Raw genomic sequence first — 20,213 nt, forward strand, 5'->3', positions numbered from 1 at the left:
CCTGGCGACTGCGCGGGCGCCTGGGGGCTTCACGTGCCGGGGAGGAGCGCCGGGCACTGGAGCAAAAGTTTGCGCGCGGCTGGGGCCTCGCGGGCTGCCGAGCGGGGGCCGGGCGCGGCGCGCTCGCACGGGGCGCAGGGCGCGGCGGCTCCGGGCTGCTCCCGGCCGCGCGCGGGTCGGGAGGGGCGGCACCCCGCGCCCGGGGCCGGGGCGGGCTGCCGAGGCGGAGGGGAGGGCGGGGAAAGTCTCCTCCGAGCCGCCGGGAGCGGGCGGCGCGAGCCTCCCCGGATCCCCGCCCTTCCCGGTGGCGCCGCGCGGCTGCCCGGGGCGCGGGGGTGCCGGAGCCGTCCTCGTCCGTCACGCCGGCCCGCGGGAGGCGCTGCCCGGGTGCGCCCGCTCGGGCAGCAGGGCCGCGGGCGGAGGCGAAATAAATAATGCACGAAAAAGGAAAACAGACGTGAGCCTCGCCCGCCTCCCGCCCGGAGCTGCGCTCCCGCCCGCGCTCCCCGCCGTCGCCGCCAGCGCCGCTGCAGTGATTCCTCGTCTCCATCTAGCGAGGCTATTGTGTATTGGGAGCTTAATAATTTATTTATTCGCCCGCGAGGAAGAGGACTCCCGGCCCCAGGGGGTCTGGCGCCACGCCCGCCCTTCCCCCGAGTTTCTCCGGGGCGGCGGGAAGGGGGCAAGGACTGACTCGCGGAGACCCCTTCCTGCGCTCCGTCCTTGCGGACTGTCTCCCCTCCCCCGCCCCATTCGGAACGGCAGTGTCCCCTGGGTGTCGTGGCTCGAAGGGGCAAGCCGGCCCTCCCGGGGCCAAGGGCCCTGTTGTCCCTTCTGTAGTCTCAGGGCAGGGACCTCTCCAACCACACGCTGCGTCTTGGAGGGAGCTGCCTGCGGCCCTGGGGAGGACCTCTCCACCACCGCTTTTCCTCAACCGTCTCCAACTCCTCTGTTGGAGGCAAGATTGTCAACAAGTCGGTCGCGAAGTAGCCTGCCACGTTTCGTTCAAACCCGCTGCCCCCGGCCTCCCAGACCGCACCGCAGGTACGCGCAGCCGCTCTGTTTATCCGGTGTAAGCGCTTGGGAGGCGCTTTGATGGATGGCCTTCCAGAAGGTCCCCCAAAGCGTGGACCATCCTGTTCTTAGGTGGGGGGAAGGAGGGAACCAAGAGCCCAGGACTGAGAGTGGAGAGTCAGACACTGTAGTTGACTCACTGAAGAAACATTCACTCAGTTCCTTCTCACAGTCTCTGTGGGCACCCTGCATCACCCCATATAGACACCCACTCCCGAGTGTAAACTGCCCTGCAGACCAATTTTCCGACCAGTTTTCTAGGGACCTCTTGCATGCAGAGTGCTCACCCAAGACTATTCTCCGGGTAAACTCTTTAGAGCCACATCTGAACCAAGGAGACATGGGGGGAGAAACGTGAATGGGACTCTGTGCCTTCCCCCCCCCCGCGAGCCTGGGGTGCAGTCAAGGAGACAGATCATGAAATCGGCCATTCTGCCTTCCAGCTGTGATGCAAGAGAGGGGTCTGCTGTAAGCAGGGGTAGAGGAATGTGGATGAGGCAGAAGGCAGTCGAGGCTTCCAGATGAAAATGGCCTCTGGGAATGGGAGAGTATTTCAAGTGTTGGGAATCCCTTGGGCAAAGAGGTGGAGATGCTTGTGCATTCACTCATTCATTCGTGCACTCACTCATTCATCCATTCCCTACACAGTGTCTTTGAGTGCCTACTAAGGTCAGACGGAGCATTTGAGGAGGGGTATACACCAGGGCACAAGGGAGATATCGGTGCGGTCCTGTGCGACAACCACGAAGGGAGGAGGGATGGTAAGAAAATATTGAAAGAGGGGGCTTCCCAGGTGACTTTCTCTCACTAATAGTTTGAAGCAGAAGGATGAGTCACAAAATTGAGCCACTATTCATCAGCTGAGGTCAAAATAACATTGATTATGCTAATGCCTTTCTACTTAAGCCAGTCAGGGTATTTTGTGCAGTTTGTGATTCCAGTCTTTAGATGTGACAGCAACCTGTCATGTTTGTACACGGAGCTCTTTACCACTGAAAAAACGTTCTTCGTATCACATTTAAGGCCATTCTCACAACTCTTCGAGGTGAAGGTAATTGCTCCATTCGACGGGTTCAGAGACGTGAGGAACTTGTCCGGGCTCACACAGCCGCTCACCTGGGATTGAGAAGGACTGAGCCCCAGGCAGTCGTCCCGTTCTTTGGAAGGACCTGGGCAGGTTTTATATGTTGGAAGGACTGCATTATACATTCTGGTCTTCAGGACTCCTGTGCTCGGCCCTCTCTGTGTACCTCTGGTTCCGTAACCTCCTGGCCTTCCTAACACTGTGGAGCATCACAGCCTTATGGCAAAGAACAGCCTCTGGCATGGGCCCCCTCCCCCCATAGCAGGGCTGAGGCGGGGCTCGGGTTCCTCTCACCCTTGCTGGACCCAAATGGCAACCGCACACCACAGTCCCTGGGATCTGCCTACAGGGGACCGGGCAACTGCTCAGAACTGCAGGGCAAATTTTGACCAGTGAAAGGAGGAAAGATCCGGTGCTTGGATCATAGTGGTCTCACCGGGCCTGTCAGGAGATTCGAGTAGGCACGACTGGGCAACCGGCAGTGTGTTCTTCTGAAGACATGGCCAGCTCAGTAGCACACAGCCTCGTGTTCCTTGCTTGTTCCACTCCCCTTGCCCGCTCACGTCTGTTGCCCGAGGGTCGTACCCCTCAATAAAGGATTAGCAAGCAAGCATTGCTTCATGCTCTGTCTCCCCAGGAACTGCAGACAATTGGTACCACAAGTGACCCCAGAAAGCCGATCTTCAGGATGGAATGTTGGAGCCGGACTGCGATCTGTCTGGAAGCAATACGAGCCCCATTACGGATGGTAAGCAGGGTCGTATATGGCATAGAGCGACCCTACAATTTCTGAAGCTCCACCCGTGGCTACTTGGAATGAGATGCAGGTAGAAAGCCAGGCTTTGGAAGGTCACGTGGCTGCCGTGCGTGATCGACGTGGGGGAAATGATAATCATAAGGACTGTGGGGTTAGATGGCTTCTGACAGCACTGGAGAGCCAACGATAGGCTCAGGGAAGCCATTTGCCAACTGGCATCCGCAAGACAGACTGTGTGAAGGTCAGGCTCCAGAACGGGTATGTGGGGTGGCAGAACTGACAAGGAGTCTTGGCGTGCAACCACGCAGGTGTCCTGTGTCCAAGTCAGGGCTCTGATGGGGAGAGAGTTGGACCTTGTGATCTGGAATAGAGACATTTAGGTGACAAGCCCTGAAAAATCTTAGACCCCCCCCCCCCCCCAGATCTCCCTAAATCTGCTGGCTGGTAGAAGCATCTCTCTCTCCCTTTGTCAGAAAACAAACAAACAAAAAAACAGCTCCTCTTGGCCTGGAGACCAAGCAATGACCTAACGGCAGCAGGTGCCTTGCACCACGGTGCTGGTTCTCATGACAATAGCCTGTAGGAAATAAGGTGAGATGCCAGAACTTCTTTGGCACAATGTTGAAAAAAACAACAGAGGGCCCAGAGAGCTGCAAATATTAGAATCCCAAGACCTGAGAATCTACCCTGCGGCTAAGTTTCCTGGGGTGGCCCTGAGGGCGTTCTCTTCACTGAGCTGGAGGGAAAAGCCCAGTGGGAGGTGGGAGTCAGGGAAGCAGCAGCATCTTTGAGAAGTTCAGTGGTGTGGATCCTCCGAAGGAAGGAAGGCCGGGTTCAATGACCGGAAGTGGTGGTGAAGTTGACTCCCTGGCATCCAAGGCCAGCTGGCCTTCTAGGTCATGAGAGGCAAAGGGGATGTGATGACCACATGGAAAACAAAGCCGGAGTGGCAGTTAGGGTGCCTTGAGCGGTAGGTGTCTACGTCCATGGCTCGAAGATCACGGTGTCACTAGAGAGGAGATCGATGGAGAGTTAACAAGGTTATTGCTCAATTTGTATGAATTTTCTTTAAAATAATCAAGAACGTTAGAACAAAAAGATGACATCAGCTGCTGCAATGGAAAATGTTCTGAGTTTTTTCACGGCGCAAAGCCCATGGCTTGAAGGGGAGGCTGGGTCCCTTTGAAGGACACGCAATGCCACTGAGTCCTGAGATCAGTCACGACCAGCAGCAACCCGACATGCGATGGACGTGGTCCACTCGGGACCAGGCTCTAACAGGTCCAGAAGGAACAGTTACATTACCCAGACAGATGGCCCCGATTCTTCTGTCACCCAACTCTGCTGAGATTCTTCCTTAACTCGTACCTGGAGTCTCAAAGGGGAGTTTTGTACAATAGTCTGTTGGAGCAAGAAGGCACCGGGCCTCATCAACACACAGATCAACACAATATGTTGGTGCCCGTTGGGAACGGCACGGCTACATCACATCTGCGTTCAGGGGCGGAAGGAGAGGGGCCTGAAGTGCAGACATACACTGGCTCCTGTGTGCAGGGGTAAGTGTTTAGGAGCATGGAAAGAATGAGACTAGAAACCCAGGGGCATAGGGGTCAGGAAAACTGTAGAGGCATGAGCTCGGGCACGTTTCTGTCCCATATTAATACTCACCAGAGAACATCGTTGCCAAGGAAGCTCTCAGCAATTAGTTGGATAGGATGACCCATGCTCCGGAGGTCAACCAGCCTCTCTCTCTGGCCAGCCTTGTGTTTCCCGAATGGCCTGCTGAAGGCACAGCCATGGCATCGACTTGGAGATGGAGGCTCACGGCATTTGCGGCAACGTTCTCCCGAATGAGGCGTGAGTCGATAGAAATGCCTCCAGGGGCGCCTGGGCGGCTCAGTCAGTTAAGCCTGCGACTTTGGCTTAGGTCATGATTCCATAGTTCGTGAGTTCGAGCCCCATATCAGACTCTTTGCTGTCAGCACGGAGCCCAGTTCAGATCTTCTGTTCTCCTCTCTCTCTCTCTCTCTCTCTGCCTCCTCCACTCATGCGTGTGCTCTCTCTTGAAAAAAAAAAATCAACAACAAACTAAGAAGTGTCTCCAATAGCTAGAATACACAAATCTAGGTGTAGAAGTACTGGGTTTCCTGGGCTCCTCGTGCTAAGGACACAACAGTCAGAGAAGAGTGGCTGCACTGGCAGCATCCTTGATTACCAGGAGGACCAAGGCTTACGGTCACAGAGTGGGCACAGGGCAGAGTACCCCTGGTGGTACGAACTGAGTGTGTTCCCCTAAACTCAACTCGCAGTTCGTGAGTTCACGCCCCACGTCCGGCTCTTTGCTGACGGCGAGGGGTCTGCTCGGGATTCTGTCTTCCTGTCTCTCTCCCCTTCCCCAACTCATGCGCACTCCCCCTCTCTCTCTCAAAATGAATCAATAAACTTTAAAAAAAAAAGTTTATAAAAGGAAACCATAAGGGAGAGAAAATACATTTATGGTACTGTACTGTGTTTATCGAAAAATATCTGTATAAGTGGCCCCGGGCAGTTCAAACCCATGTTGTTCAACAGTCAACTGTAATTAGATTTCAGCGTTCTTGGAAGAATTAACAGATGATTCATATAAGCACTGGGCCTGGCACAAAGTAGCTGCTCAAAAAAGGCCATCCCTAATTATTTTGAAGGATAGAGGGGCAAAGACGCTGCCCTTTTGTAAGAGCGCTCCTTGACATCAGGGATCTTTTTTGAGTAAGACACGCACAAAAAACCAAAGGAAACGCGTTACGAGTACTCATTAGTGAACCATGAGATCATGCAGGCTAATTATGTTTTGAAATGCTGCAGATAAACATGCAATTATCGAAAAAGACATTGGGATTGGCCAAATTGTTCATTACTTAAGCTTGAATTAAATATGTAATTGTCAGTGTCACATTTTATGGGTCAGCTGCGACTCTGTCCAGAGAGGACGTTTTCCTGATCCACCAGGTATGGGGGAAGGGGAACCCGATCTCCTCTAGGCTTTGTCTGAGACCTGGCCAGCCATACTTGGCCTTCCCGGCTTGGTCCCACGCCCTAGCCAGTCACCTAGAAGCTGAGCAGGACTCATTATGTGGGGCCAGGTGGGTAGATTTGCCTTGCCCCAAACTCTGAGTTAACTCTGTTCCCCAAGAATAGTTTGGTCCAAATCCCTTGAACTTAGATGTTTGGATGTGGAAGAGAGTCAGAAAGAAGCCCAGACTTTAAACTTCACTTTAAAACCACCTGCACCTCGGGGCGCCTGGGTGGCTCAGTCGGTTAAGCGTCCGACTTCAGCTCAGGTCACGATCTCGCGGTCCGTGAGTTCGAGCCCCGCGTCGGGCTCTGGGCTGACGGCCCGGAGCCCGGAGGCTGCTTCCGATTCTGTGTCTCCCTCTCTCTCTGCCCCTCCCCCATTCATGCTTTGTCTCTCTCTGTCTCAAAAATAAATAAATGTTTTAAAAAAAATTTTTTTAATAAATAAATAAATAAAACCACCTGCATCTTCTTCCCCTTGTCATCTTTTCTTCAACCCTAAGAAAAAACTAAAATTTTGGAAAAAATTATCAGGAAAAAAATTATCTGGACCAGTGCCATTTTCCTATGCCAACGGAGACTCTGAACAGATATGACTCAAGAGGACATTTGATTGGATTGACTCGGTGACCACCCGTTCGGGCAGGCCAGTGAAATCCAAATGCCAACGCAGCCAGGAGAGCTCACTCAACTGAGCTCCAACATATGCTACACCAAGCAGGAGCCGACAGAGTAAAGCAGATAGGTCCTATTCTCCAAGATCTCACATTGTATTAGAGGGAGGAGAAATATACATGTGTTCTAACTACAAATAGGGGCATCCCTCCTCCCTGATTAAAACTCCCCAGAAGGCTCCCTATCTTAGCACCCAACCACCCTCCAGCCCCTCCCCACTCATTCGCCCCTTCGTGCTTTGTCCTTGCAGTTCCCCAGAACTACCTTCTCCCACCTCCCTGCCCTGCTCGCACTGTTTCCTCCACCCAGAATGCCTTCTCCTTTCATCTGCTTAGCCTGGGGCTCCCTTCTCTCAGTCTTACGCACCCCTCCATCACGGTACCCCTCCTACTGGACTCTAGTTATCGGGACATATGCAGTCAGGGGTGTGCAGAGCACGGGCTTAGTGGAGAGAACCTCAGTTTTGATGTCAGTTGAATGGAATCTGGAAAGCTCCCTTAACCTCTCTGAGCCTCAGTTTCCCTGACTCTAAAACAAGGATGCTGTTGTTCACCTTGCTGGGCTACAACGGGGAATACTAGAAACAAAGTTTGTAAAGCTTTGATCCCCGTGCCTTTGCGGGGCAGGCCTCATAGGAACCCCATCTGACCGAGGCTGCCTCCTCTCCTGATTGTGTGGACCATGGGGGGCAGGGACTGTGTTTGACTCATGTTTGTTGTTGTTGTTGTTAAAGTTTATTTATTTATTTTGTGAGAGAGAGAGAGAGAGAGAGAGAGAGAGAGAGATCCCAAGTAGGCTCCATGCTTACGCAGAGCTCGATGTGGGACCTGAACCCGCAAACCTTGAGACCGTGACCTGAGCTGAAATCAAGAGTCAGACACTCAATTAGCTGAGCCACCCAGACGCCCCTGTTTTATTCATCTTTGAGTTCAGGCTCCTGACAACGCCCCATGTGTAATAGCTCCGGAAATCTTGGAGAGCGACAGCTCAAAGCACGTGCCACTGGACCTCTGGGGAAGGGTCCCCCTTGCCTAGGGACCTCGCGTCTCCTATTACCCTTCCTGCCAGCTCCCTGCTTCTCAAACCCGCAGGCCCAAGCCACCTCACCTCCCCATAGAATGGCATTGACCTACTCTGGCCTGGTACATATTTGCTGAATGAGTGAATGGACGAGTGAATGAAAAGAAAAACCATTTACAAAGTTTTCCATTTTGCGTCTTATGATGGACCGTCTGGGTGATTTTTCATCGTGGGGCAAGCTTGCCGAACTCTGTTTCTTGGTGTTTACACTGGGATTTTCACAGAATGGCTTCTGACTGGAAACCTGTCTGTCTGTGAGCTTTGTACATATTTCAGGGAATGAGGATTTTGCCATTTACTTTAGTCAGAAATGTCAGAAGCCATCCAGGAGCCGGAAGAGCTCCTACGAACCCCTGAGTTGACCGGCCCAACACTCAGCTACTCATTATCACTTTTCTAAGAGCGCGCCTATCTCAGAGTGTGACGTAGGAGGATTAATTTGGTCTGATCGTCCCTGAAATGTGGTTGAGAGAATCTGTGCTTATTCAGGCACTCCTCAAACGTGTGTAGAATGCACGTCGTGTCCCAGGCTCGGGCACTGGGGATCAGAATTGCCCAAGACAGGATCCTTGTCCTCCCTCCAGGAGCTCCCGGGCTGGCAGGGAGGCAGAGAAGGGCTGAGGTGATGACAGACACGGTGTGGGAAGGACTGAGGGAGAAGGGGGCACAGGATGCAAACTTGCAGGAAGGATCTGTGCAGCGGTGTCTCGGCACCATTGTACTTTCTGCTTTAGACCCACTAGACCGGTTTTCTGCACACATTGCTGGTTATGCCTCCCTGCTTTTGCACAAGCCATTTCCTCTGCCTGGAAGCTTTCCTTCTGTCTTCCTGGCAGAGTCCTCCTCACTTCAGATCCCAGCTGACACCCCCTCCCCTGTGTCCACACCGCGCCAAGCTCGTTCATCCTCTGTGCTGTCTGAAGTCTGCGTTGCAGGGGGGACCTGTCCAGCTGTCCTTTTACCCTCTTGGGTGAATAATGAGCAATGGGGAGACTCATGATTTAGGAGGAAAACGTACTGACTCTGGTGTCAAACGGGGCTGGGTTTGAATCTTAGGACTGTTGTTTCCTGCCTGTGTTCTCGGGCCTGGCTCGGGGGAGAGTAGAGAGAACAGAGACGAGCCTGCACAAGGGAAAGGTTCCACCAGGGTGGGACTCTTGAGTTTGGAATTCACTCTGGGGGCAGTGGGGAAGCACGGAAGGGTTTTAAGCAAGAGAACGGCATTGTACACACACTGGCAACACCGGGGAGGGGGACGTGCGTACGGCGTGGGCAGATGGGAGCCAAGTGCTGATTGAGAGCCTCCACCTAGAGTTACCCAGTCTACGTTGGGATAGCAGCTCTTGCCTAGCTGTATGATCTTGGGCAATCATCTAAAACTCCCTGAACCTCAGTTTCTTCATCTGTAAAATGGGAAGAACACTATTACTTTCTTTGCCTGGGGAGATCACAAGAGAACATAAATGGGAATGGGTTTTGTCGATTCTAAAGTGCCATGCAAATCCTAGAAGTGATCAGAAGAGGCTTAAACATGACAGAAGTTTATTTCTGGCAAAAGGGAGTTTGGGGCTATCGTGGTGCTCCACAGAGCAGGGTGAAGGCTCTTTCTAGCTTGTTGATCTGCCATTTTCAGCATGTAGGTTTCTTTTCACCCCATGGTCCAATATGACTGCTTGAACTCCAGCCATCAGATTCACATTCCAGCCAGTAGGAAAAAGCAAGAGAGAAAGAAGGCTATGTTCCTCCCTTTCGGGTCACTTGCCACTAGTTTCAAATGGCACTTCTGCTTATCTCCTACTGACCTGGGCATAATCACATGACGACGCCTAGGTACAAGGGAGGCTGGAAAACACATTTCCTATTTAGAGTAGCCATGTGCCCAGCTGAAAATCAGAAAATCCATTATGAGTAATTAACAGACATATTGATGCTGGGGAACAGCTAGACACCTAGCAATTTCTCTCACAGCTTTTCGACGATTTCACTATAGAGTTTCATAAGCTAGGTTTCTTTAAAGTGATATATCACCCACAGGACATGGGACAAGAAACAGGAACCCCAGAGGCAGTGTCGAGGGAAGGACGCTTACATATGTTACAAGGGACTTACTTACTCAAAGATTTCCCTTTTCCTCCCATAACGTGGGCCCTTTTTTGGGTCCTACTCCAAGCAGAAGGAGACACCTACCTCCTTAGGGGAGGCTTGAGAAGCCCCTCGCGTTGACACAATCATGATGAACAGAACAGACAACAGCCTCAGGCCAGGGAGGCAGGGCGAGGGGGCGAGTTCCCCACGGCAGCAGCTGGCCAAGAGGACAGTTAGGAGGGAGGCAAACCCTTCATACAGCCAACCAACGGGGACACTGAGCTTGGGGAGAGGGAAAGAGGAGTCTAAGAAGAAGCAGCCAGCCCATGCAAGATGGAGTGGGGCCAGACAACCTAGAATGTGTCCCTGGAAGACGAGATTCTCTCTCAGCCCCTCTGTACTTCCTTCATGGGTGGAGCAGAGAACCGAGACGAGGTCCTACCAGACCTCATCTTGCATCCGTGATTCATACTTTTTTTTTTTTAAGAATTTTTCTTTTTGGGGCGCCTGGGTGGCGCAGTCGGTTAAGCGTCCGACTTCAACCAGGTCACGATCTCGCGGTCCGTGAGTTCGAGCCCCGCGTCAGGCTCTGGGCTGATGGCTCAGAGCCTGGAGCCTGTTTCCGATTCTGTGTCTGCCTCTCTCTCTGCCCCTCCCCCGTTCATGCTCTGTCTCTCTCTGTCCCAAAAACAAATAAACGTTGAAAAAAAAAAAAAATTTTAAAAAATAAAAAAAAAAAAAAAAGAATTTTTCTTTTTTAATTTTTTTTTAATTGAGTTGGTGGTGGGGGGGGGGTTAAGGGAGGGGCAGAAGAAGAGAGAGAATCTTAAGCAGGCTCCACACTCACTGCAGAGCCTGACGCAGGGCTTGATCCCACGACCCTGGGATCATAACCTGAGCTGAAATCAAGAGTTGGATGCTCCACCGACTGAGCCACCAGGCGCCCCCATGGTTCACACTTACCTGAGTATAGATGACACTTTGAAAGAGCCCTAGGGTAAATCATTCTTCCAAGCACTTTTATTTTTAGATCCTTAGCATGCATGGATGCTACCAGGCTATTAGAATTAAGATGCTAATACCAAACGTAGGTAAACCAGGCAATAAAAATGACATCTTGGCTATTTACTAAGTGGCAGACTGTGTTCTAAAGGCATTACGATAGTAACTCCCTCTATCCTCATGGCAACTTTTTTCTTTTCCCCCAAAGTAACAACATTTCGTGCTGGAAACGCAATGGAAGAAGCACTCAAACGCCTTTGATGGTGGTGGGATACTTATACAGCTTCCTGGGAAAACAGTTTGATAATGCAATTCTGCTGGAAACTTTTGAAAATTAGAATTACTTCAGAAACACTAACGTATTGCGTTAAGCCAAAAAAAAAAGGGAATTTATGAGCTCATAAAAATAAAACAACCTCCAGGTGTGGCTGGCTCCTGGGTTAAAATGAGGACTTGGTCTGTCTCCATTCCTCGGCTCTGTTTTCCTCTCTGTCTTCTTCATGTTCACGTATGCTTTCTCCATAGGGAGGCTCAGCAAAACCTCACATACGGGTTCCTCCCGATGTTCTGGAAACAAAGCGTTCCTAGGAAACCGTTCACAAGCTGAAAAGTGAGAGACCTGTTGCTTTCTTGAAGTTCTGACATTTCAACATGGTTTTTTTTTAATGTTTATTTATTTTTGAGAGGGAGAGAGAGACAGGGTGTGAGCCAGGGGAGGGGCAGAGAGAGAGGGAGACACAGAATCAGAAGCAGGCTCCAGGCTCTGAGCTGTCAGCACAGAACCGATACGGGGCTCGAACTCGCAAACCACGAGATCATGACCTGAGCTGAAGTCAGACGCTTAACCGACTGAGCCACCCAGGCGCTTCTCAGCATGTTTTTGATACAGGGAGGATCATCCTGGGCACATCACCTAGTAATCTTTGTATGGCGGAAGGCTCGTATCAGGAGGCATTTGTCATCTCAGAAAAGTTCTGGAGGCTGGATGGCAGTCTGGGATCCCAGTAGCAGCGTGGTCAGCTCCTGAGAGCTCTCTTGGGGGTTACAGACTCCTCATTATATCCTCACATGGCGGAAAGAGCCCTCACGGCACCTTTTAAGGAAGCTACTGTTGCTGACCGTTTCATAGATAGGGAAAAACGCAAAGAACAGTTGAGTCTGCATCAGTGATTCTACCCCTTGTGGCATCCACCCCTTTGCCCTGTGACTTTGGTACTGCCCTCCCACTCCGAGTCTGGACCCCTGGGCCCTGTTCTGGACCCATGGGACACTGGACAGTGTGAGGCAAGCGGAAGCCTGGAGGGCGCCCCGTCACTGGGTTTGTCCCTGTCTTCTTTTCGCTTCTCTTTCTGGGGCCGCATGAAGAACAGGGCCTGGCCTATTTCTTCCTGTTTCAGTTTTGGTAGTTTATATATTTCTAGGAATTTGTCCATTTCTTCCAGATTGCCCATTTCATTGGCGTATAATTGCTCATAATATTCTCTTGTTGTTGTTTTTATTTCTGCTGTGTTGGTTGTGATCTCTCCTTGTTCATTCTTGATTTTATTTATTAGGGTCCTTTCCTTTTTCTTTTTGATCAAACTGGCTGGTGGTTTATCAATTTTGTTAATTCTTTCAAAGAACCAGCTCCTGGTTTCATCGATCTGTTTTGATTTCGATAGCATTGATTTCTGCTCTAATCTTTATTCTTTCCTGTCTTCTGCGGGTTTGGGGTTTTGTTTGCTGTTCTTTTTCCAGCTCTTTAAGGTATAAGGTTAGGTTGTGTATCTGAGACCTTTCTTCCTTCTTTGGAAAGGCCTGGACTGCTATATACTTCCCTCTTATGCCCGCCTTTGCTGTGTCCCAGAGGTAGGAACACGCCTGCCTAGCCTGTCAGAAGGTGGAAAGAGCTATGGAACAGAGTTGAGTTGCTCAAGGCCTCCCAGCCGAGGCCACCCTAGTTCAGCCAAAGCAACAACCTCCGGCCTGTGGGCGAGCCCCGCCAAGATCAGCAAAGCTGCTTAGTCCTTCAGCACTGCCTCCGGGGGCATGAGCAAGCCCACCTAGATCTGCAGAACCCAGCCCAGATCAGGGGGTCCGGCAGATTCAGGAGCCAAGCAAATACTTCTCAGTATCGACCACTGAAGTCTAGCAGCCTTATTGAGATGGTACATAGCTGATACAAGAGATTACATAACTTGGGGCACCAAGTGAGGGGTGGCTGGATGGCTCAGTCGGTTGAGCGTCTGACTTCAGCTCAGGTCATGATTTTCCAGTTCATGAGTTCGAGCCCCACGTTGGGCTCTGTGCTGACAGCTCAGGGCCTGGAGCCCGTTTCAGATTCGGTGTCTCCCTCTCTCTCTGCCCCTCCCCTGTTCACGATCTGTCTGTCTCTTTCTCAAAAACAAAATAAACATTAAAAAAAAAGAAAGAGAGATTACATAACTTGCCAACTAATCACTGGAGCAGCCAGGGTTCAACCCAGGTAGTCTGAATGCGATCTTATACTCTTAGATACTATCGTAGGCTAGTGGTTGGCAAACTATGGCCTGGAGGCCAAATCCAGCCCACCACCTGATTTATGCACCTTGTGTGCTAAGAACGGTTATTACAGATGAATATTTTCCATCAGGGTGATGATAGGTAAGTAAACATTAGCTTTGAACCCCAATTAAACAAATCCTGTCCCATAAGAGGAATCCCATCCTTCTCCTTGGTAGACCTAAGTCTGCTATTATAATTTAATTAATTAATTAGTAATTAATTAATTAGTATTATATTTAATTCCTATATTATACTTCGTATTTCATCATTAATAATTTGTGAAAACGTCTTCCCTCTTACTATGTAAGTATCTCTGTTATATCCTTGATGTAGCCTCTTGGCCTGCGAAGACCAAAATATTTGCTATCTGGCTCTTTACAGAACAAGCTTCTAGACTCCTGTTCTTGTAGGATAGTTTGGTTGAGATGTTGATCTTTGAATTTGGTCCTCAGGCCAAGAAATGGAAAGAATCAAGGGTGCCTGGGTGGCTCTGTCCATTAAGCGTCTGACTCTTGATCTCGGCTGAGGTTGTGACCCCACGTCGGGATCTGTGCTGACAGTGAGGAACCTGCTTGGGATTCTCTCTCCCTCCCTCTTTCTTTGTCCCTCCCCTGCTCATGCTCACACATCCTCTCTGTCAAAATCAATAAATAAACTTAAAAAAAAAAAAGAAATGGAAAGAATCAGACTGTTAACAGCATGGGAGGCCCTCAGAGGACTTCTAATCCAACCTCAGAAACAGAATTAGACCCTGGGTCCCTGGCCTCCTAGATCAGAGCTCACCTGCTGCTCTCTAGAAGGGCCAATGACAATAGATGCATTTGTTGACAGGCTTCCACCCCTCCAGCTGGAATATTCTTGGTCCCCACAGGCCTCTCCAGGCCTCCCACTCTGGCCCTCCCTTCTGAGGGTTCACACTCCCTCACGTGGGCACGGATGATTCACTGTCTCTTCCTCCAGCTCCGCCCTGAGCCACCTAACGTGAATTTGTGCTGTGTACTTCTGTGATAATTAAAGAGATTGAGCATTTAAGCCGATTTTTACTGGGGACGATGGAGAAATTCTCTCCCGAAGAGTTTCACAATCTGGCCTTATCAGAAAGGAGAAATAGAACGGGAGAATTCAAGAGAAAACTCATTTCTTCCCTGAGTGTGTTAATGAGCTAAGCCACAGGAGGCCATGTGTAAGTTGGGCTGCAAGCGGCCGTAAATTAAATTTATTATGCGCCGAGGGATTCTAATAAACATTACTTAAAAATAGCAACAGACAGTCATTTGTATTATGTCATGTGACCTGGTTATGGTGACACTTTTGTGCCTTTGCTATTAATCAGAGTTACTTTGAGAGGCAGTTGGTAAATTCTTTTAGAGCTACTGGCACCTTCCACTTAATTAAGATTGTTCTGGAAAAGAGCAGAGTGAGTCAAAAATAGTCATAGTGTATATCATTGCACCCTGGAGGCCCTCGTTGCTCATTAGGTGATGCTTGTTATGCTTTCCAAGAGGGAGAAACCTGAAAGAGCATGTCACTGTCCATAATAAAATCCTAGACCCTGGAAGGTTAGTATTGGGGGGGGGGGCGCAGTTGCTTGAGTGGGGAGGTGTTGCCGAACCTCGCTGGGACAAAGTCGCCATGGCTCGGGAGGGGGACCATGTTAATAACGGCCGCCACCCGCACTCCAGCTTCTGGGGATGCTGTGTGCCCTTTACCCCTCTAGGCCCGGTATGGACAAGGACCTTTTTCTCATCCTCTGGAGCAGGGAAGGGAATGTCCTAGAAACGCCCAAAATTATCTTTGGAAAATCCCAAATGTGATCTTGTCACCCCCTCATTTCAGCTCTCAGAGTCTGCTGTTTTCCAGCTCTGCCTCCCCACCCCGCCCCCGCCTCTCCACACGCACCACTGACCCGAGAGGCAGACACGCTCTGGGCTTAAGACCTTGGGATGTAGAGTCAGATTGATCCGTGTTTGTCTGAATTATAGTTCTGCCATTTGCTAGCTGGGTCACCACAGGCAAGCTACTTAACCCTTGCCTACATTTTCCCATCTATAAAATGGGGATCATCAGGGTGCCTGAGTGGCTCAGTCAGGTAAGCCTCTGACTCCTGATTTTGGCTCAGATCATGATCTCACGGGTCCGTGGGTTCGAGTCCATGTTGTAATCTCAGTGTAATTGCAGAGGCTGCTTGGGATTCTCTCTCTCTCTGCCCCTTTCCCCCTCTCAAAATAAATAAATAAACTTTGAAAAAAATAAAATGGGGATAATTATGCATATAACACAAAGCTGTTATGAGGATTGCATAAAATAATCCATGGAGGACTGGGCATTTGGAAAAGCTCTCCAGAAGTGTTCAGCCACGAGCCTTAGCAGTAGTTTCTTGACAATGTCGTTCCCTTTTGTTTCTCTCGAGCATTTCCCTTGGGCCAAATGAACCTCACCCCTTGCTTTGTTTCATTAATGACTTTTCATCCTCCCTACCTCTCAGCTCAAATATAAATGATCTAAGACTTCCCAGACCCATGTCTGATTTTGAGACCCCTCTTCTGGGTTCCTGTCACATCCTGGGACATGAGGTCCTTGCCTGGGACACTGGGTCCACGCTCCAATCTTCGACTCCCCTGTCTAGGACTGGCGTGCGTGAGGCTGAGGTCTTTTGGGGCTGACATCATGTCTGGTTTTCCTTTGAGTCCCAGTGCCTGGTGCAGATCAAGTGTTTAAAAAGTGTCTGCTGACTAGGAGAAGCAGCTGAGAATATTATGAATTTAGAAAATGGGACCCACAAGGAAATGAGGGGAAGATGGCTGTCTTAGTTTAGGTTCCCCGGAAAGTAGAGTCGAGCAGTTGGATGGATGGAATTGGTTCTTAAAGGGAGAGAATAGGGAGGGAGAGACAGACAAGGAGAACAAGGGCAGCTGTGAGGGCGTGACTGGGCTGCTGTGGGCAACTGGGGCTCATGTCCACCGGGCGCCCTCAAGAAACGGGGTAGAGTGAGCCTCAGAATTGTTTCTGGGAATTAAGAGGGGCTAGGGCTTGGATCCATTGACTCCCATTGGTAGGGGTTAACCCTTCTGTACTTCTGGGCTGCCCCGTGTGGGGGCCAAGCAAACACCAGGCAGGAGAGCAAAATGTAGCTGGCACTGTAGGTGGGACTATGCAGCGTGACCAGGAACTGTTCACCAAAGCTGCGGCTGGCATCAGACCGCAGTCTAATTTCATGCGGTGAGCACTATATGGCACCCACAGTTTAGGAGAGCATGGCTGGACATCTCGACACCTCTAAATCTAGAACCTCGGGAGGGATGTGGCACCTCCTTTTGGATCCCATTGTTTTCATTCCCACCTGGGGGGGATCCTTCTTTCTTCTTGGGAATGACATCTATGGAAGCCAGAACCCAAGATGGCCCCGATGAGTATTGTCTCCTGGTAGTCATGTGTTTGTGTGGCCTCTTCCCACAATGGATCGTGTCTGGCCTGGGTCACCCTTACGATATGGTGAAAGTGACAGTGTGTGACCTCTAAGACTAGGCCATAAAAGGGAGCTTGTTTCTTGCAGCTTCCAGCTTGGCCTCTTGGATATCTTACTCTGGAGGAAGCCAACTGCCACGCCAGGAGAGCAACACTCAAGCAGCTTCACGGAGAAGAAACCAAGACTCTTGGCCAACAGCCAGTGCCAACGTGCCAGCCACATGACTGATCCACTTTAGAAGAGGATCCTCCAGCCCCCATCAAGCCTTCACATGGCAGCTGCCACCGACATCTGACTGCACCTATCAGGGGATCCAAGCAAGAACTGCAGCTGAGCTCTTCCCAAATCCCTGACCTACAGAATCGATGAGCAAAGGGCTATCTTATGCCGCCATGTTTGATTTGCCGCCATAGTAATGGGAACACCATCCTCTCCATAGGGGAGCCTCAACTTTGCTCTAAAGGGCATTGATTTCCTCTTATGGCCTTAACAAGATAACCATGTCTCTACGTGGACTTTCTCACCCACAATAAGAGTCATACCCTTGATGCTTCCATGTAATCCCACCTTTTATAAAAACTAAAGAGGATGATGGGAGGAAAAGAATTGGGGAGGCAGCCCAGGATGGTGGTGGTCACCAAGCCAATTAAAATATGTAATTAATCACTTATTGGGTAGACTTTGTCACTGTGGGTGGGCCAAATGGGGAATTCATGCTGTTACCCTCTCTTGGCCGTGAAGCAGGCTGGGAACTTGGTCATAAGCTTGGGGAAGGGGAAAGTGGCAAGGCTGTTTTGGCCTGCTGGACTGGCCCTAAGGGCAGATCCCATGAGCCACACCCAGTGTCCAGGTATTGAAATGCACCTGCACCCAATTTGGGCCAGTGTCCATGCCTAAGAAAATTCAGCTTGGTGGATGGATCTGGGAAATTGGCAGCCTCAGGTTTGAAAGGCAGATTGGATAAGATCCCAGGTGTCCTGTCCGTGATGTATACTGCATCTAGAGTGGGGGGTCTCAGGGCCTCCACCAAAGGAGCCAGTTTTCTAAGACCAGGCCCTGGTCTCTAAACTAATGTAAGGACCTAGTCATATAAAATGATATTTACCCATGTAAAGCAATTTAACATCTTTTGGAGTTGTGTCCCCTTCCATATAAAAAGAATGATAACAGCTGCTTCGCAGGATTGTCCTATGGATCAAGTAAGATAACGTATGTGAAGAGCCTGGCACATAATAGGTGTTTAATGAAAGGTGGCTATTATTGGCCTTCAAGATTAAGCTCATGAGAACTCTCTCTTACAAGAAGCTCTTTCTGATGACTCCATCTGGAGTTGGTTGCCCCTTCCCTGTGCCCTCAATATCTTGGGCTTACCTCCCAACCGCACGTTCTTGTATTATCTGCTCACCCCAGGCTCTCCTACTAGGCTGTGAGGTCTCCAAAGTAGGGACAAAGTGTGTTCATTACCGTGTCCCTGACTCACAGTAGGTCCTCAGTGTGCACCTGTTGCTGTCAACAGAAGCGGCCCTTCTTGGAGAAGCCAGGAGCAGTTATACGGTCTGAACAGCTTATTACATACAGTTTGTTACCTGGGGGAGGAAGCTGCAATGTTTTGGGAACTCCCCATAGGCCAGGAAACCTGGGGACCCCTGTGCCTCCAGCCCTGTCAGGCTGTAATTGAAGCTCATACTGCATTTAGCGTGAATTGTATCAGGTCTCGTGGAGGCTGCAGTTACACTTTGCCTGTAATGTGCTACTGACATTTCGTTTTCATGGCATCAACGTCTCATTATTACTCATTGCTTCTGCCCTAAGACCATAAGTACCTGGTTCATGCATTAGGCTTTCCTCCCCACGTGGCCCTCTCCTATCTGAAGTCATTCCCAGTCCTCCCCAGCCCCTTTAACTCAAATGCATGACTCCTGGCCCACTGTTTCTTTCAGTGAACTTGGGAGGCAGATACTGGTGATGGTGAAGATGATGATAAACAGAATGAGGAAGACCAACGCGAATGAACTGAGGGTTACTATGTTCTAGACACTAAGCATGTTATTCCACTTAATCCTTATCACCCCAAGAGGTAGGTGTCACTATTCTCATTTAACAAGAGAGGATTTGGGGGGGCTCAGGGAGATGACGGGCTTGCCCAAGGTCGTATGAAAGCCCAGTCCTGCAGACTCTTCGGCCAGTGTTTCTTTCGGCTGACTGTTCATGGTGCTTAGTTCTCTCTGACTCCATGGACAGGGGCACATGCCTCACCCCACCGGTCACATCAAGGTGCTCATGGTTCATGAAGCTCTGAACAGTGATGTTTATAAAAGGGGTATGACTCTCTTTGGTAGAGTGGGTGAATAGGGTGGATGGGGTAACCCAGGGTATCTTGAGGGAGCAGGGGCCAATCCACACAACAACTGTAACGACAGATGTCATTTGTTGAGGACCAGTTGGAGCCAGAGCACACACTGAGCAATTGACCTACATTGTCTTCCTTAGTCCTCACAGCCATCCTGTGGGATAACTATTATTCCCGTTTCACAGATGAAAGAACTGAGACCCAGAGGAATTCATTAATTTGCATCTCCCCAGTGGGCCTTCTCTTCCCTATCGCTAGGCCTAGATCTCTCTCCTGCCTCCTTCTCTGCCTGGTCCACTCCTGGTCACACAGATAAAAAGTGAGAAGATTTTATTTGAGTCCCTGTGTGTCCAATAATTAAGAAAGAAAGAAGTGAGTAGGAACTCAGAGACACCCAGATGTTAGAATTAGCAGACAAGTACATTGAAGAAGCTATTATAAATATTTTCAAAGGTTTGAAAGGAAAGATGGTCTGATTGAGTAAACAGATGATGAATCACGCAGAAACAGAAACAAAGGAACCATATGAATGTTTTAGCCCAGAAAAATGAGATGATACATCCACATTCACTCTCCAACATCAGATTGGAGAGTCAGTGAACTTAAAGACAGTCCACAGAAAATATCCCATGTGAAGAACCGAGAAAAGAAAAAGAAGATTAAAAATAAATGAACAGCACCTCAGTGACCTCTGAGCCAATATCAAGCAGTGTAACCCACATGGGTTAGAGTTCTAGAAGGCACAGAGACAGAAAATAAGGCAGAAAAGTATTTAGAGAAATAAAAGTTGATGAAAATTTGATGAAATTTGATGAAAAACGTTAATTGGCAGATCCAAGAAGCTCACCAAGCCTTTGAAAACCACACCTAGAAAACAATTTCGTCAAACTTTTGAAAATCAAATATAAAGACCAAAACCTTGAAAGCAGCCAGACAAAAACGGCACATCACACTTGGAGGGACAACAAAAATCAGGGCTCACATCTTATCAGAAACAGTGGAAACCCAAAGGAAAATGGAATAAGATCTTTATTTTTTTTTAACATTTATAATTTTTTTTAGA

General features: G+C 49.8%; 1 protein-coding gene and 1 long non-coding RNA gene across 2 annotated transcripts in view; one reads left to right on the forward strand and one right to left on the reverse strand.

The window, feature by feature from the left end:
- The window catches only part of PRIMA1 (proline rich membrane anchor 1), a 61,337-nt gene extending 61,210 nt beyond the window's left edge, over positions 1–127 (reverse strand). Inside the window, exon 1 of the mRNA XM_047864685.1 lies at positions 1–127. The gene's annotated coding sequence lies outside the window, so the exon portion shown is untranslated.
- Positions 128–650: 523 nt separating this feature from the next.
- Positions 651–17,134, forward strand: LOC125168819 (uncharacterized). Its single transcript, XR_007153311.1, has 3 exons — positions 651–1,044; positions 2,796–2,906; positions 16,888–17,134. It is a non-coding gene; the product is annotated as an uncharacterized LOC125168819 (long non-coding RNA).
- The last annotated feature ends 3,079 nt before the right edge of the window (positions 17,135–20,213 follow it).

Source organism: Prionailurus viverrinus, chromosome B3 (genome assembly GCF_022837055.1).
Source record: "Prionailurus viverrinus isolate Anna chromosome B3, UM_Priviv_1.0, whole genome shotgun sequence".
In the NCBI taxonomy this organism is placed as follows: domain Eukaryota; kingdom Metazoa; phylum Chordata; class Mammalia; order Carnivora; family Felidae; genus Prionailurus; species Prionailurus viverrinus.